Genomic DNA, 17811 nt, shown 5'->3' on the forward strand with positions numbered 1-17811 from the left:
TTGATGTTGGGGAAGGCCCCTGAGCATCCTCCAACTTTTGAGTTGGACAGAGGCTGGAAGAAGTGAAGTTTAAAATTAAGAAGAATCCACTGCCCAAACAATGCCACATTCATGGGGCTTGGTGGTCTTATGCTGACCCACCGCCCCCTTGGTATTTCTGTTCCTCTCCCACAAATACACACACTCCTAGACCCTTGTCTTCACACAAAGAGAACAGAACCAAAGAAGATTGGCTATAAAACAGACCGAAAACAACTGGGACCCTTTCTCATCTGGTTAATAAAAATACCACTTAGTCTTGCTATGAGGATGAACAGAGGGGGAAAAAATTGCTTAATATAGGGACCAGCCCAAAGAAAGAGCTTAGTAAGTGTTAAAGTCTAATGCTATTGAAAATTTCTGAGTTGACATTTGAGCTCACACTATTGTCATTTCCATAAGGCACTTAACTGGTTAATGGCTGAAATGAGAGCCTAAGCCTCTGCTTACTTAATACTCTGCTTTCCTGCTCAGGGAAGAACAAATATTGCCCAAGTTATAAGCATGCACTAGCCTGGCTATTTGGAATAACACAATGTCTTCATGGTAGTCTTCAGTAATACCTGTGTGTTGTGAATACCTGGATGTGGCAAAGGCATATCGTATTGCAGACAGTATCACAATGGGCCTGGAACCATCAAAGCGAGTAAAACCTGCAGTGCGATTTTAAGTGGGGTAGAGCTACAAAGCACATTTATAGATCCCACTTCTGGTGCTCCCCGCCAGCCTAGAGGGAGGTATTACCTCTGCCCACTGCACAGGTGAGGCCCAGAGTCTCAGCCAGGTGGCACAGCCAGCATCCGGAGGAAAGAGGTAGATGCTGTGCCAAAAAGACAGGCAGGAGTCCAGTGATGGAGGGCCTGGCAGGACTTGGTAAAGGAACTTGGACTTTGTTCTGAGTTCGGTGGGAGCCTTGACAGGTTCTAGCAGGAGAGTGCTATGATCTGGTCTTTTTTGGGAAGATCACTGGCTAGACAGGAACAAGCAAAAGTGGAACCAGGGAGGCCACGTGAAGGCTGCTATGGAAGTTCAGACAAGCAGTGGTGGCAGTACCACTGGAGAGACGCGATGGACGCGATGGACTCGAGGCGGGGGAGAGCAGAAAGACAGCCTTCCTGTGGGGGGATGTGCATGTTGGGAGGCTCCCAGGTTCCAAGTGGGTCTGTGGGAGACTGATGGTGGGGGAACTTCAGGAGGAACAGTTTTGGGGGATCCCTGGGGATGTGCTAGGCCATGGTTATCTAGGCACACACTTCTGCAGGGAAGAAAATTCCCCAGACCCTCAGCCTTCCCTGGCAGAGAGCAGGTCAGGGTCAGTGCCTGCTCCTGGGTGTCGAATCAAGGCTCTCTGTGAGCTGAGTGAGCTCAGGCTGGCTCCACTGGGCCCGTCTGTGAAGAATTCTGCCACTGGCTTCAGGAAACCTTGTGTTCCCTCTGCCGCCAGGGAACCAGGGAGCAATTAATGGCCCTTCTCAGAACATTGGGCCTGGTACAAGGAAAAAACAAAACCCCTCAATGTCCTACCTTCTAAGATTTCAGGCTTTGGGTAACTTTTTCTTTTGCCAATCTTCATGGGATCTTTCCTCTGCTAACGTTTGAAAGCAATTCTTTCTTTCTTTTTTTAATATTGTACTCAGGCCTTAAATAACCTTTGCTCTATGTTGGCCTCAGACTAGATACTAGAAACCTAGTGAAATGACAGAAACATCAACAATAGCCATAGCGCTTACAGAGCACCATTCCATTCTTTTATGTGCATTATGAGATTTTACAACAGTTGAGGTGAGGTAAGTGGCATGTTTAACTCTACTTAAGTGGCCAAAGAATGTAGTAGCCAAAAGCACGTAAAGTTATGATAAAAGCAAGCACGGTAAATGAAAAGAGTTGAGTTGGACAAGAGCACAGCCTGGCCTGGCATGTGAATGTAGCTTCCATAGGCAGAAACTGAGGCACAGCAAGGCTGGGATGCACGCCCAGTAGCAGGACTGACTCCAGGCTGTGCACACACCACAGTGGTCCTGGATGTCACTTTCAGCAGGAATCTGTGGTCCAAAGTGATGCTCGGCTAGACAGGATAGCTCCTGTCACAACTGGGTCCTTTTGATTTCTTCCGATCTCTCTGTGAGCTCCCCACTTTCCTCCAGCCTGAAACCACTATCCTTCCCCACCCCCACCTTCACACACACACACACACACACACACACACACACGCGCGCACACACACGCGCTCCTGAGATAGGCTAAGCGCACCTCCCAAGGCCCCTCTGCACCTGTCCTGCCCTCCTGCCCTGGGCTTCCTCTCTGCCCATCTGCTTCCACCCCTCATTCTTCGCTGTGAGGTTCAGACCCCTCCACCATCTCTCTCCAAACCCCACACTCCCAGGGCCTGTCTCCAGTGGATTTCTGCCAGCTAGCACCTGAGGGCAGCAGCAGCAGCCCCTCCTCCCATGGGGGTGTTGGCTCCCCTATTGTGTCACTGGGAACAGAGGCCTTTATCCTGTTGCTTCTCACTCTCTACCCCCCCCCCCGATTCTGGCCCAGGACCAAGGCCAGGGCACGTGTATGGCACATTATACAACCAATCTCTAAAAAGGAATGGGAGCTACCATCACCAGAACCCACCTTAGCAAATGGGCCATGTGCTCATCCTTGTTCCAGAGGTGGTGCCATGGCTACAACATCCGGGCACCAAGATACCCAAGCACACCTCCCTCCCCTGCCCTACATGCATCCCTGGGCTGGCAAGTGTCTGCCCTGGCTCCTCCTGTCACACCTGAGGACTGGGGACATGGTGTCCCTCAAGAAGTGATCCGTGGAGGGCTGGGAACATGGGGAAGTTACACAACACCGTGCCGGGTTTTCTCTTTGCCTTGTTCTTGGCTCTCTAAAGATAGCTCCGGAGACAGGCTTCCCAGGGCCACCTCACAGAGGTAAACACGCTGTCACAGGCAGCTCTTTGAGACAATGGTCCCTCTTTTTCATCTGAGGCAGTTCTGTGAATGGGCTTAAACTTTGCCCTCAAAATATATTTCGAGGAACAAATGAGTGAGTGAACCTCAGAATCTCATAGCCACGGTGTGGCTATGAGAGGCCCGTGTGTCCTCATGCCTGCATTTGTGTCCCTGTGAGCGAGAAATGGCCTGCTGAGCCAGCTCCTGCCCTGCAGAGACACAATCCTCGTTTGTGAAACTGCCACTGGACAGCAAGCCACGCCTCTCAGTTGTCACCGGAGAAGGCGGCCATGAATCAGCCCCTGGCTCCTTCCTTTGCTTCTCGAATTCCCCCTCCGCCTCCAAATTCGTTTCAGCCCAGTGGCTCCCTCCACTGACCTGAATTTAATGATTTTATTCTGTATAAATAGAACGCTGCCCCTGTCCCCTATCCTTACCCCCACCCCCAACAGTCTCATTAAGTGCTTGAGGACTCGATTTGTGTGGGAAGACGTTTGGGTCCCCATTCTCAGGCCCTGTTTGTGGTCCCACTGTCCATCTCTGTTAAAATAATGAAGGTTTGGCAAGGCAGAGGGCAGGCGAGGATGTTTTCCCCAGATTCCCCGTAAAAGCTTTCCCTGGGCATGATAAGAGAGGAAAGAGACAGCCAGTGCTCCCTCAGAGACACTTTCTAGCTGACTGGCGGCTCAGGAGCAGCCAGCGCACCGTCCCCACACTGTTCTCAGATCTCCTTGCCAGGATGAACTGGGGTCAAGAGATTTTCACCATGGGCATTGTGGAAAGAGGGGACGGTTTTGAAATCCAGACCTGACACGGTTCCCAAGTGATTGTTAGGAATCCTGGGGTACCACACCACCAGGGTCTCCTCAGAGCCACTGGTGTGAACAAAACTTACCGTATTTCATGGTAAGGCCTTGGACACGCATAGAAATGGCAGGACAGGGGCCTTTCTGGGCTTTGCAAGGTAGAAAGGCAGGGAGGGAGCCTGGTGCTGCCATGGAGGAGCAGCCTGGGTGCTCTGAAGCTCCATCCCCTCGTTCAGCAGACAGGGTTAATGATACCTGTCTACTGAGTGAGCAGCCCCAGAAGCGCATCAGACATTCCCAGCTCTGCAACTCACTTGCTGTGTGACATCTGGTACACTACTTTATCTCTCTGGCCCTGGTTTCCCTCCTTGTATTAGTTTCCTGGTGTTATTATAACATATCACACTAACTAGATGGTTTAAAATGATAGAAACTTATTTGTCACAGTTCTGGAGGCCGGAAGTCCAAAAGCAGTGGCAGCAGGGCCCCGCTCCCTCAGAGGCCCTGGGGGGCTGTCCCCCTTGACCTCTTGCAGCTTCTGGTGGCTGTTGGCGTCCTTGCAGCTACATCATTCTGCCCTCTGCCTCCATCTTCACACCAGCTTCTCCTCCTCCATCTTTGAAATTCTTTGTGTGTCTCTCAGGAGGCCACTGTCATTAGACGCAGGGTCCATCCATATAACCCAGAATTATCGTGACAACCTCAGCTTCATCACTTCTGCAAAGACTTGCAAATAAGTTCACAGATTCTGGAACCATTGGGGTGCCACAACCAACACCCACCACCATACACAGTCCTCTATCAGGTGGAGGTAAAATGCATTCATGTGGCTGGTGCCCAGCACATAGCAAACACACAGCGCTTGTTCTGTTCATGATCCTCACTGAGCCTCCCTTCACTTTATAATTATACCACCTCCGCCACCAGCATCACTAACTTTCATTAAGGGACCCCCCCCAAATGTAACACACCTAAATTAACTCTTTCCCAGCCTTCAACATCCCAGGAAATAGCACCTGCGTTAACTCCAGAGTTCAGGCAAATGTCCTTCAAATACCCTGTCTCATTGTCATCAGTCATACTCTATTCCACCAATATGGAATATTCTGTATGGCTGTTGTGCCATCCTGTATATCCTGACCTGATCACACTCCTGGGACCACCCCATTGCACTCCCAGGGGGGCACTCTGCACATTCTGTTGGAGGTAAATGGCATCTCTGAAACTATGCTGTACCCACTTGAGTGACCACTACAGTTGGTGATGCTGCTTCTTGTCACCTGTACCACCTTCCCTTGATTCAAGCCAGCACCGTCTCACATATGGATCACAGTAGTAGTCCTTGGACATGCCCAGGCTGTTCCCCAGCCCAGAACACACTCCTCCCAACTGTTTTTGCAGTCTTCTGCCCCCTGCATTCAGGTTCTTCATAGAAGACTCTCTTCAAAGCAGCCTCTCCCTGACCACTAGAGGTCGGGGCGACAGCAGCGCCCCCTGAGTCTCCATCAAGTACCCTGCCTTTCCTGCCAAGCACTTCTTGTCACCTGACACTTGTTTTTTGCTTGCTGGATTGTCAGTGTTTCCCCATTACACTCAGGCTCCATGAGGGGAAGGACTTTGTTTTGGTAGCTCCTGAATCCTGAGCCCCTGGCACAGGTTAGGCATGTGAAAACCATTTCCTGGCAGTGGAATTATTATGCCAGGCTCTAGCTCTGCATGCATTACCTCACATCACCCAACAACCCCATGATGTTGGTGCTGTAATATCCTCATTTGTAGGAGGAGCAGGAGCTCAAAGAGAGTAAATAAATTCCCCTAGCTACCCAACTAGTGTCAGCAGCAAGATTGAAACCAACTAGTCTTCCTCTAGAATCCACACTCTTTTTTCAGATAGGGTTTTTGCCCAGGGTCAACCTTGACCATAGCCCTCCTACCTATGCCTCTAATGTAGCTGAGATTTCAGGTGTGAACCACCATACCGGATTTGTTTGTTGAGATGGGGTCTCTCATAACCTTTTGCCCAGGCTAAATTCGAACTGTGATCCTGCTGATCTCTGTCTCTGCACTGGCTGGGGCATGAACCAGCCTAAGAACCCACTCTTAGGTTAGCCTGGCCCAAAAAACCAAAAATCGTATGTTCTCCCTCATATGTGGACATTAGATCAAGGGCAAACACAACAATGGGATTAGACTTTGAGCACATGATAAAAGCAAGAGCACACAAGGGAGGGGTGAGGATAGGTAAGACACCTAAAAAAATCAACTAGCATTTGTTGCCCTTAACGCAGAGAAACTAAAGCAGATACCTTAAAGCAACTGAGGCCAATAGGAAAAGGGGAACAGGTACTAGAGAAAAGGTGAGATCAAAAAGAATTAACCTAGAAGGTAACACCCACGCACAGGAAATCAATGTGAGTCAATGCCCTGTATAGCTATCCTTATCTCAACCAGCAAAAACCCTTGTTCCTTCCTGTTATTGCTTATACTCTCTCTACAACAAAATTAGAAATAAGGGCAAAATAGTTTCTGCTGGGTATTGAGGTGGGTGAGAGGGAGGGGGAGGAGTGGGTGGTAAGGGAGGGGGTGGGGGCAGGGGGGAGAAATGAACCAAGCCTTGTATGCACATATGAATAATAAAAGAAAAATGAAAAAAAAAATTCACAACATTCTTTTGGCAAAATAAAATGTCAAATGATTAATCAAAAAAAAAAAAAAAAAAAAGAACCCACTCTTAACCGCCATCTGTAGGTGGCAGAAATGGGACATTGTATGCAAAACATTTGGAAATGCATGGAAGTCCCAGAACAATAGTGGCACACCTGGGGTGTGACCGCTCTGACTGAGTTGCATCTCCTTCTTGATTTAATTGTGTCAATTTTGAGAACAAGGTTTGCCATCTCCCTGGAGGATACAGCTGAGGAAGGTGTCTGTAAGCGTCACTGCATTGCCTAGTTACTGGCTGACCTTGGTGATCCAAACGCTCCAGATGAGGCACGTGCTGCCTTGATGTGACCTTTATTCCCAGAACAGGACGGTCCATCTTTCTGCCTTCAGTAATCATGACGGATTGATTAGAATCAGTGTGGGGTGACGCAAGGAGCACTACACTGAGTGCAGATTCGCTCCCATCTCTATCCCTAAGATATTTCATGGTTGCAAATAAGAACTCTTATTATTATAAGATGTTAAATAACTTAGCCACAGTCACACAGCTCATCACAGAGCCGGGATGTGAAGTCTGCCTCCCCAGGACAGAGTGGAACCTGTTCTCCATTGTGACTCTTGGCTTCTTTGTCTGTGGACTGGGGGGAAGGCACTTCAGTTTCACGTTTCCAGCTTGAAAATTCTGTGCTGTGGAGGCTGAGAATGTGGTAGAAGTTTTGAGTCATTGGTGTGAACTTAAAGGGAAGTTTGAGCAAGGGATGAAAGAGGCCCAAGCAAGGGCATTTCAGGGAAAGGTCTGCACCAGCCGCTGCCTTTGATCAATTTCTGCTTGCATCTTGCTGAGCTACAGTTTGCTACTTTTCTTGTCTCTGTGGTTTGTAGAAACAAGAGCCACAGGTGTCATATCCCCTCACCCCGAAAACCACTCTGTATAGGAAGAGGAAGCCTGCATGGCTGCCTGCTGCTGCTTAACTTCAAAGCAGCCATGTCTCTTTTCTTGCTCAGTTCACACAGAAACTCTGCGTGCATGGCCGGGACTGTTCCCATTTGGCAGATGAGCAAACTGAGGCACCCATGGAGAAAGCTGAACTAAAGGTCATGCTTACATCTTCCCACCTCCTGTGAAGATTTTCTGGGTGCAGCCCCAGGGTTTTTCTTATTTTACTATAATACTCACAGCCACCTCCTGCTGTCACCAGACTCATCATAATAGTTCTCCTTTGTATCACTTCCATGTGTCAGGGACTTTCCACGATTTATTTCCTTCTCATCCCCACATACTCCTTTGAGATACATAGCATCATGATCCCAGTTTTACGGGCAAAGTGTTTGAGGACACACAGTCCCAGCCAGGACTGGTTTGCAGTCACACAGCTGGGACTTGGGATGTGTTAACACTGACCTTCTTATGTCCCTTCCCCAGTTAAAGCCTTCTGGGATACAGGACAATATCTGAATTCCCTGCTGCCCCACACATATGCATGTCCACTCTACCTGCCGTTTCCTCCCCCGCCCCGCACCTGTGCCGATGTCCTAGCTCCCTTCCTCGCTGGTGCCCTGGCTGCACCTGCTCCCTCTGGACTTGGATCTCACCCTTTTGGAATTCACACTCCCCACAGCTCTCCTCCTTTCTTCCTTCCTTCCTTCCTTCCTTCTGTTCATTTCTCTCTCTTTCTCTCCAGCTCTGTTTTGAGACAGGGTCTCACTATATAGCCCAAGCTGGCCTCAAAATTCCAATCCTCTTGTCTTGCCTTCCAAGTGCTGGGATTACAGGCATGCATCACCACACCTGGCTCCCCACAGCTCTCTGACAGGTGGTTCCACTCATCCTGGGCCAGGCTAACACCACCTTCAGAATGCAGGCTCCCCACTCCCTACCATCTCCCACACCCTTCTCCCTGCCCAGCCCTCACTCTGCCCAGTCACTCTGCTCAGCTTTCACCTTGCACAGCCTGTGCACCTGTGGGATGCAGACAATAGGGAGGAGTGCTGCCTGCAGGACAGAGGACGTGTGCCCTGCCTTGAGGCATTCTGATTCCTCCTGGCTCTTTAACAAAGCGTGCCAGGCCAATAGAACACATTCGTGACTGGTGTTTGAGCCGCAGGCCTCCAGTGTGAGAGGCTATTGGGAGCTCCTCAAAGATGCATGTATCTCCTACAGTGATGGTGCTTAGATGGGGGCAGGGAGGGGGAGGCACTTCAATTTGGCTCCATGAAAGGTGACATTCTAGATCATTCGATCCATAGGTGTTTCCTGGGTCCTCACTTTGTGGATTCTGAAAACCTCAAAGGGAAGCAGCAGGCTTCAGAGAATAAAAGCATAGGTTTTCCTCTCTGACAGGTTCAAGTTTGATACCTAACTCTGCCACTTATTCCCCAAGTGACCTTAAACAGCATATCTAAGTTCTCTGAGCAATGGGGACAATGATATCAACCACACAGAGTGTTTGTGGATAAGTGAGATGAATTCTCTCTCTCGAAATGCCCGGCAACCCTCCTTACTTCATTCAAGGGGTGTTTGCTAAGCACATCCATGATGCTTGCCCTCTGCTGAGTGCTGGAACTTCAGTGAGGTAATGATGAAGGCAGAGCAGACTGCTTGTATGTGTTTTTACTGGGGGATGTAGATAACCAGTAAGACAACATGTGAGCAGACAATGAGCCAATCAGCAGCTTGAGAATGGACTGTGTGGTGTTAAAAAAAAATAACCTGATAGAAGCTAGGAACAGTGGTATACGCCTGTAATCCGAGCTATACAGGAGGCAGAGATAGGAGGATCATAGTCCAAGACCAGGAAGATTCTATCTGAAAAATAAACTGAAGCAAAAAGGGCTGGAGGTGTGGCTCAAGTGTTAGAGTGGTTGCCTAATGAGCACAAAGCCCTTAGTTCAGTCTCCAGTACCACCGGAAGGAAGGAAAACATAATTAATTACTGGGTGAGATTTCAGAGGCAAGTTTCTTGTCGAGGGCTTGAGTGGTAGGGAAGACCTGTTTGAGCAGAGATGAAGAAGGAGGAAGAAGAAAAGAGGATGTGCGGGGAGGGCAGTGAGCCTTCCAAGGGACAAGGATTTGGTTGAATGAACTGGTATCTCTAGGGAACGCTGAGAGACTTCCCAGGCCAGAGCCACATCTAAGAGGCAGACCAGGAGAGGAGGCCGGAGCGCCATTTGGATGACCTCAATATTGGCCGACAAGAGCAGCCTCCTTCGTCACCGAGGGGTGGGCAGGTTGTCAACTTGGGAGAATGTGCTCTCCACTTCAGATGGATGGCCTTGGGCAGAAATCCAGCCGTCTGAGTCACAACCAGATGTACATCTTGTCAGGAAAAACTGGCCAAAGAGAGACTGGTCATGGTTTCTCTAGAAACTTCCAGAATGTGAGGCAAGGGTCCCTCTGAGGAGGAGATACTGGGAGGGCTGGGTCCCATGTGGCAGCCTGAGCTGCTCTGCTCGATCTGTGGCCTTCCAGGCCCCTGGGGGAGATGCCACTGGGCTAACCGAGGCACATCTGGGAGCTCTCTGCAGCCACTCATCTCACAGTGTTCCTGGCACTTCCTGGACTTCTGAGTGGTCTACATCCTCCATGAGGAGTGGTGTGGAAAAGGGGCTCCCTGGGTCTTCATCCCACAAACTTGGATTCAGTTCCAAGAACTTCCCTAGATGCAGCTTCTCTGACCCTTAGTTCCCTCTTCTGCAAAGCAAGAGACAAATTGGGAGCTCTCCAAGGTTCCACCCAGCTGGGTCATCCAAGCACTTCCTTCATTTCTTTCCTTATAGACTGGAGGCCCAAGAGCAAGAGTAGGGACTCTCTCAAAACCAACCAGAAGCAGGTGGGGCTGGAGCTCCCGCCCTGGCCCTCTGTCCACCTACTCCCATGCCCTTCTTCCCTCCCGGACATCCCAGTCCCTGGATGCCTCCTTCCCTCCTTTTGCTCTGCCAGACATGGAGAATTGATCGGCCACCCCAGGAATGACTTTCCCACCTGAGGTGGCTGGATCCTGACTCAGAACCAAGATTAGGAAGGAGCACCTCCTCTATCCACCCCCTAATTGAATCCTGTGAGCCTCCAGTGTAAATGGCACCTCCCCCAGGCAGCCCTTCCTGGTCAGAGGTATCAACTTAGCCAGCCCTCCCACCAGTGTCACTTTATGGTCCTGCTGTGGATGCTTTCACTGGTCCTCTCTGATTGTAATTATGTGTGCATCTGTCACAGCTTCTCTATATAATTTCAAACTCATTGAAAGCAGGAACTAAATTGCCCCCATCCTTCCCACTTCCACCACCACCCTCCTCTTCCCACCTGATGTACTATTTGTCTTCAAAGTGTCAGAGAAGTATTTGTAGAATAAATGGAGCTCTCTTTCTTCTAGCAAAAAGAATCCTTTAAGAATGAGTGATCAGGTATGTAAGTACGGCCATTCCAGAGCCAGACTGCGTTGAATCTTAGCTCCACCTTCTGTATACTGTGGGAACTTCAGCAAGTTATTCACACCTTGATACCTCAGTTTCCTCAATTGTAAAGTAGGAATAATCTAGCACCTACTTGGGTGGCATAGTCTTGACAACATCAATGGAGTCGTTCACTTCAGGCAGATTTTTATTTCATTTTTTGAAAATATGTTATTCCCCCTTGCAATTCAAGATTGGCTTTAACTAGTTGTTAGATCCTTTCCAGTCCTTGTGCTGAGCCTACCTCGTGTACATGCAGAGCAGAATGTACCCCCAGCTACATTCTTACCTGGAGTAAGAGGCAGGGGGGATGGGATAGGGCCCTGAGTGGCTGGCTTCACTGTTCACTAGTTTGGGCCTAGCAGCCATATTAAGTGCTCTTACTCAATTCATGTGACTCGACAAATTTGGAATGTGTTAGGAAGAGTTTTTCCAGCTATGAGTCAGTACATTTATGCTCTCAACACACATTAAAAAAAAAAAAAAGAGTTTAGTGAGATTGCAAAGTGAAAACTTCTGGCAATTTTCTTTTGACCTTGAGGCCAAGTAATACTTAAGACATTTAATAAAGGGTTCAAAATAAGACGAAGTTGGGAGAAGTCAGCTAGATGCCTTCTCCCGTATGTACATTGGCTTCATTGAGCATAGAAGGATCTAGTTTATGTGGATCCCAGATTTTTGTTAAATGGTCAGAAAATAAGGGATGTGTGAAAGAAGGGAAACAGAATGAGCATTTATTAGGTGCTATTATGTACCAGATAGTCATGTCCCAAGTTCAAAAGGCAGTTGTTGAGGGCTGGGGGTGTGGCTCAAGTGGTAAAGTGCCTGCCTGGCAAACACAAGACCCTGAGTTCAAACCCCAGTACTGCCAAAACAAAAGAAAAAGGTTATTACTGCCTGGCAAGAGGAAGTTGGGGTGAAAGGAGAACAATTTTAATCAGACAGTTGTGGATTCAAACTCCAACACATTGCTTTTATAATGTCACCTAGTGCCATCAGATTCCATTTTATAAAAGACAAAACTAAGACTCAAAGAAGATAAAACATTTTGTTTCTGGTCACAGAGCTCCTAAGAGGAGCTCTCTCTCAATCTGTCAGTCTCTAGCCAGGAATAAAGTGTCACTACAACAAATTGGGGTGAAGTTATTGTTGTCCTTAGGCCCTCAGATTCCACAGCAAGGAGGGAGGCTGGTGCACCCACCTTCAGAGGTGAGGTTTGCTAATCCTGACTGGGCACACTGCCTCAGAGACCAGTCTCACCAGCTACCCTTGACTGTTGCCCGCTGGGGACTATGACAAACCTGATTCTCCTCTCTCTGCTCTGCTTGTTTATTTTAAAGCTGGCCCAGAGGCTTGGATTTCCTTCTCATTCTCAGAGCTTCCCAGTCTCCAGGGAGCAGCCATGAGCGGTAATCAGAGGCATATTTGTCCCTCTCACATCTGCCAACAGCCATGCTGGAGCCAGAATACCCAAGGCCAGCCAGAAGGAGACTCAGGCTAGATCCTAGGGAGAATTTTTCCCTACACAAATGGGATGGCTCTATGGTTGCCTTTTCTACAGATCACAGGAGCCCAGGGGGAGCGTCTCAAATTGTGGGGGGACCTGAAGGGAACCTGGAAATAAATAGGATTCATCTTTCCTTCCAATCAACAAACACTTTAGAGGGCCAGGAGTCACAGATTCAGAGTCCAAGTCTTTGGTGACTGACAGGTGAAATTCCAGTTCTCAAAAGACCTTCAAGTCCCTGGGAGATGCAAGGACTTGGGTCTCCTGCTCGTTCTCCAGCCTTCTCTGCTGCAGCCACTCTGGCCAGTCTCTAGGCTCTGAGTCCACCATGGGTGCCCATGCCCTCCTCCACTTGGGCATCTCTTCCTTTCTTTCTGTGCCCAGCTTGCTACTTGTCATCCAGGCCTCACCCAAACCTACTGTGTCCTCATGCGCCTCTCCTTGCAATCTCGCCACCAGTGCACTCTGCTCTGGTTAGCACAATATCATTGAAGTCTTTGTTCCCAATCTGGTAGGCCAGGGCTAAGGTCAGAGCTCACCTTATCTGCTCACAGCCTGGCCCATAGTCAGTGCCCTAAAAAAGATTTGCTGAAAGAATGGAGAGACTGCACTGAGCAATAGACTCTGCCTCCATGATGCTGGGCACACTTCCTGAGTGTCAGCTGTAATCAACAAACCCAAAGGGAAAATATTTTCAAACAAATACAGATAGATTCCAAAGTAGAATTCAATATCCTCATAAATGCTCAAGATATCAAGCTATCCCCTTGCATCACAGGGTAGTTCTGAACTCAGTCTCTTCTCTACTCTGGGGGATCTTAGTTAAGGAGTAGGTTGGGGCTGGTGGGAAAGATGGCCTAGTTTTCCAGAAACTTCAGGCACAAAGTTAAAGACAAAGTGTGAAGGAAATTGTAGATTTTCAGTCAGGCCTGAGTTCCAACTCCAGTGCCTAGTAGCTCTGGGTAACTTATTTAATCTCTCTCAGAGTTAGGTTTGCCATCTGTAAAATAGGTACATGAATGCCAGCTCCTCAGAGCTGCTTGGGAGAAAGAGAAGACATAAGTCCAGCCCAATGCCTGGCACAGAGCACAGGCTCAGGAGGTGATGCCCTTGGAATCAAAGGTTGGAATTAGTGGGCAAGGTGGCGTGTTGTTCAGAACACAGACAGGTAATTACAACTGTACATCCAGCTTGCAGAAGGATGACCAAGCTTAGGTTGCACAGAAGTAACTTGTAGCTCTCCACTGTCTTTGACCTTCACCTTCCTTTCTTGTTTTCAGTCTGTACTGGCTCCAGCAGGAGCCCATGGCTGCCTCCCCCTCCATATGATGCGATCTTCTCGGGACGTAATGACCTGTTTACTAGACCAGAGCTTCTTACTCATCTGTCATGTGTTTGCAATTGAAAATGGAGTGAATTTATGGGAGAGAATGACCCTAGGAGGGGTCTCTCCTGCAAACCCTTAAAGTAGCTCCTCTCTTTCAAGTGCGAGCAACTTGACAGGCTTAGACTAGACCAAAAGAGAAAACGGAGAGACCCCCGGGGGAAATGCTGTCCCCAGATTTTTCTTTATTGGGAGTTTGCTCTACAGAGCTGTGTTTTTTGGTGAAAGGGATCCTGAGCCAGGAAGGCAGGAAACTCATGCATGTTTGGAGCCTCAAGGGCACTAAGAAGTTTTTCACTCATTCACAGCTCTCTGGTGAGAGCTGCTGTTCCACGTGCAGAGATGTGTGCTCCTCCACTGCCTGGCTGGTGAGGAAACCAACGTCCCCAGAAGGAAAGTGATCCATGAAGACACAGAACAAGTGTGTGAGAGAAGCAGGAGCAGACACTCTGCTTCCTGTCTCCAAGCATGGCCCACCATGCTGGTCAAGACCAAATGTCTCTCTAACAGGGATGGTAAGGTGCTGGTCTCATGGATAAACCAGGGACACAGAACCCATTCTGAGACTCTCCAGCTCTGAGAATCATTGACTGTGTGACCCCAACCAAATCACTCTGCTCCTCTGTGCTCAAGTGACTGCCTAGTCAGTTGAGGGTAATAACAGGTATTGTCAATAATAAGAGCTGCTAACACACCAGCTTACGCAGTTCCAAGCACTTTCCGTGTATTTCAGTGGGCAGTTGCAGAGTAAGGAGGTGTTAATTAGGGGAGGAGGAGGGGCAGAGCATTCAAGAGAGAGAGAGAGACTGATCCTAGCACAGCAGAGCCAAGGGGCTGCATGAAACATAGGTCAAGGAACTCAGAAGAAGTGAGCTGGAACGTAGCGGGCCAGGTAGGGTGGGGAGAAAAGAACAGACACCAGTCCTTGCTGGTCTTGGAAGCATGTGGTGAGGGATGTGACCTTTATCAGGGACACAGGAGGAGTCTGGTAGCTGCTCCTGCCTTGTACCACCTCTGTACATTGTACTTTTTCACAGTTACTCTATTTGTGTCTCTACTTTTTTGTAGCATTTCTTAAGGGTAGTGAGTAGATTTTATTTACTGATGTCTATCCAGTGCTTAGCACAGAATCAGGCATATACAGGCACTCAATAAATAATTAATATACTCAATATTTTATATTAGACTGTTCAATATTTAATAGCTATATATTATACATTTAAGTTATATGTAGATAGGAGTACCTATAGTGTAACCCCCCGTTATACAGGCAACTCTGCTGTAGAACAATGTGTGCATTCATGGAAATCCTTGCATTCTTAAAAGTTAAAAAGTCAGAGATTTGAGGGCAGCAGGACTGTAGCAGACCCCTTGCAACTCATATAAATGTGTAACAGCACAGTACTGGTGAAAGTAGCAGCATGGTTAGCATGGCACACTAAATCTTGAACTCAAAAAGACAGAAAGGAAGAAATACAACAGTAACTCTGAGTAGCATAGGGCAGTGTCTTAAAAACAAAAAGAGGGAAGTTGATGGAAGGTGGCAGGGGAAGGGTTGAGGCTGCTGGGTTACAGAAGCAAGTGTGGACAGGTATCTTCAGCAGACATTAGGGTGAGAGAACAGGGGTAGGCTTTGCTAAAAGGTTGAAAGCCTAGCATGGCTTTTGCACAGGGATCAGGGAAACCTGAGCACTTCTGAGATAGCCCTTGGCCAAACCAAACCAAGGAGAAGGGCATGGAGTGGACTGAGGGGCATACGGGAATGGGTCGGTCCTCTGCAGTTGACCACACTAAGCTGTGTCTGGGCACTTTGCATCTGGATGGTTTTGCTTGGTGATGCAGAACGTTATATGCTAGAAATACCTCAGTGAACCAAGACAGCATCCACATGTTATTGACATTATTTCCAATAGACCTTACGTGAGCAAATCTGCCAGTGCAGTAGAACAAATGTGCACATATCCTTGGGTTCTGCACCTGCAGATTCAACCAATCATGGATCTACAATATTTGAGGGAAAAAATTGTATCCTTGCGTGAGTCTTTTTTTCTTGTCATTATTCCCTAAATAATACAGTATAACAACTATTTACATTGCGTTTTCATTGTATTAGGTATTAAAAGTCATCCAGAGATAATTTAAAGTGTATGGGAGGACACGTGTAGATTATATGCAAATGCTATGCCATTGTAGATGAATGACTTGAGCATCCAAAGATTTTAGCATCCAAAGCAATACCTCATGATACCAAGGAATGGCATGACTAATAAACCAAGGACACCAGCTGACTAGTTGAACCTGAGTAAGGCACCAATCATGTACTCTGTGTGAGTTGTGGACCATTTTCCTCTTGATCCTTGAGTCTATTCAATAAATCCACCTTACAAGCAGAGTGTAGAGGAAGAACATACAGAGATGAATGACACTAAATCCAGAGCACCAAAACCCTGTGTTGTGATGTCTGTCTCCCCACCCAAGACAGTAGGACTACCCTGGTCTTACCTCTGAACTTGGGAGTCAAAATAGCAACCGTAGCCTGCCTGAGAGTTGTGTGACCTCAAGAAAGTCACTTAGTCTCTGCCTCCATTTTCTCAACCATGAGGTAGGGCTAGTGACACCTCCCTTCAAAGTAAGGCACCAATTAGCAGATGAGAAGCACTTTCTATGCTATGAAGGGCTTCGTGCAGTATTATCATTCTTGTTTGTCTGTGCCTGAATACTCTGGTTAGCTGGTGTCTTGGACTGACTGTGGGCCAGAGACGAAATTCCCTGGAATCAAAATAAATTAACCACTGCAACTAAATGCAGAATCTTGAATTCCCCTATGGGAATTTCACCGACTCTTGACAAAACTGAGTTGGAGTAAACCCCGCCTTCAATGTTCAGTGCCTCCTCTGAGCGCCCTGCAGTACACCCAGGACCCCACCCACCCCAGTCCCTTGCCACTCCTGCCTGCCTCTCACCCTCTCATTTTACTTCCCCCAAATAGTGCAGTGGAAAGGAGCACAGGTTCAAGAAGCCCATGAACATGGCCTTGACCCCTCTACAGCTCACCAGCTCCATGACCATGGCAGGCAGACTGTCACTTCTTAAGCCGATTCCTCACCTGGAGATGGGGTGACAACTTTCTTTCTTCCATGATTTAAGAGCATCATAAGCAATGCTTTGCAGGTTTTGACGTGCTCAGGAATCACCCGAGGGTCTTGTTAACATGCAGGTCTGATTCTGTAGTGCTGAGACTCTATTCCAATAAGCTCCAGGTGGTACGACTTCACCTTTGAATAGCAAGAGTAGCTCAGGTATGTCAGTGCATGGTATGTGGTAAGTACCTAGGTAAATGCTACCACATGGAAGATTTTCTTTACCCCAGCCAAAAGCTGTCCCTTTCAGAGCAGGGAAGAATGCTCACCTGAGAATTCTTAGGGAAACAAGAAAAAACAAGTTTTGCTTTGAGGTGCTGGGTGTGGGAAGCGAACCCCCACAGCCATCAGCAGCACTAGCTGCTCCCGCACGTGTGCCACAGGTGCCTCTGCCCAGCTGGCTGCAGAGTCTCCGGGGCTCAGGCCTCAACTTGCCATTCTGGGAAGCCGGGCACACGCCTTGTTCTGCTAGCTACAGCTCTCCCGAGGAATTTTCAAAGCACACAGGGTGCACTTGGCAGGAGTCTCTCAGGATATAAATACACTTTGGGGGCTTTTGTTTTAACAACTGCAGTATCTTTGCCACTTGAGACCTGAGCACAGAGCTACCCGCTTCGCCTGCACCAAAAAGGAACCACGCACAGCCTGCTGACAGGAGCAGTCAGGGAGGACTGGAGGGGTTGCTGAGTGAGGTTAAAGAGGGGCCCACCGCCTCCCTGTACACCCGACATGATTTTGCCTTCTGATCACTCTGCTAAAAGCTGGCCTTGCCACAGGCTGCTGACTCATCCAGGGTTAGGGTCTTTTTTTTCTTTCTCTCTCTGCCTCAGAATCGCCACAAAGCCAGGAGATTTTGAGGTTGGTTTAATAA

At 48.3% G+C, this 17811-nt stretch overlaps 1 protein-coding gene across 6 annotated transcripts in view; it reads left to right on the forward strand.

The window, feature by feature from the left end:
• Zhx2 (zinc fingers and homeoboxes 2) overlaps positions 1-17811 on the forward strand; it is a 149706-nt gene that overhangs the window by 47328 nt on the left and 84567 nt on the right. Inside the window, exon 1 of one of the 6 annotated variants that reach the window (XM_074069145.1) lies at positions 6518-17798. The exons of the other annotated variants lie outside the window; for them this stretch is intronic. The gene's annotated coding sequence lies outside the window, so the exon portion shown is untranslated. Of the gene's footprint in view, positions 1-6517; positions 17799-17811 lie in introns of those variants that run through there. 6 annotated transcript variants of the gene reach the window in all.

This window comes from Castor canadensis, chromosome 3 (assembly GCF_047511655.1).
Source record: "Castor canadensis chromosome 3, mCasCan1.hap1v2, whole genome shotgun sequence".
Classification (NCBI taxonomy): Eukaryota; Metazoa; Chordata; class Mammalia; order Rodentia; family Castoridae; genus Castor; species Castor canadensis.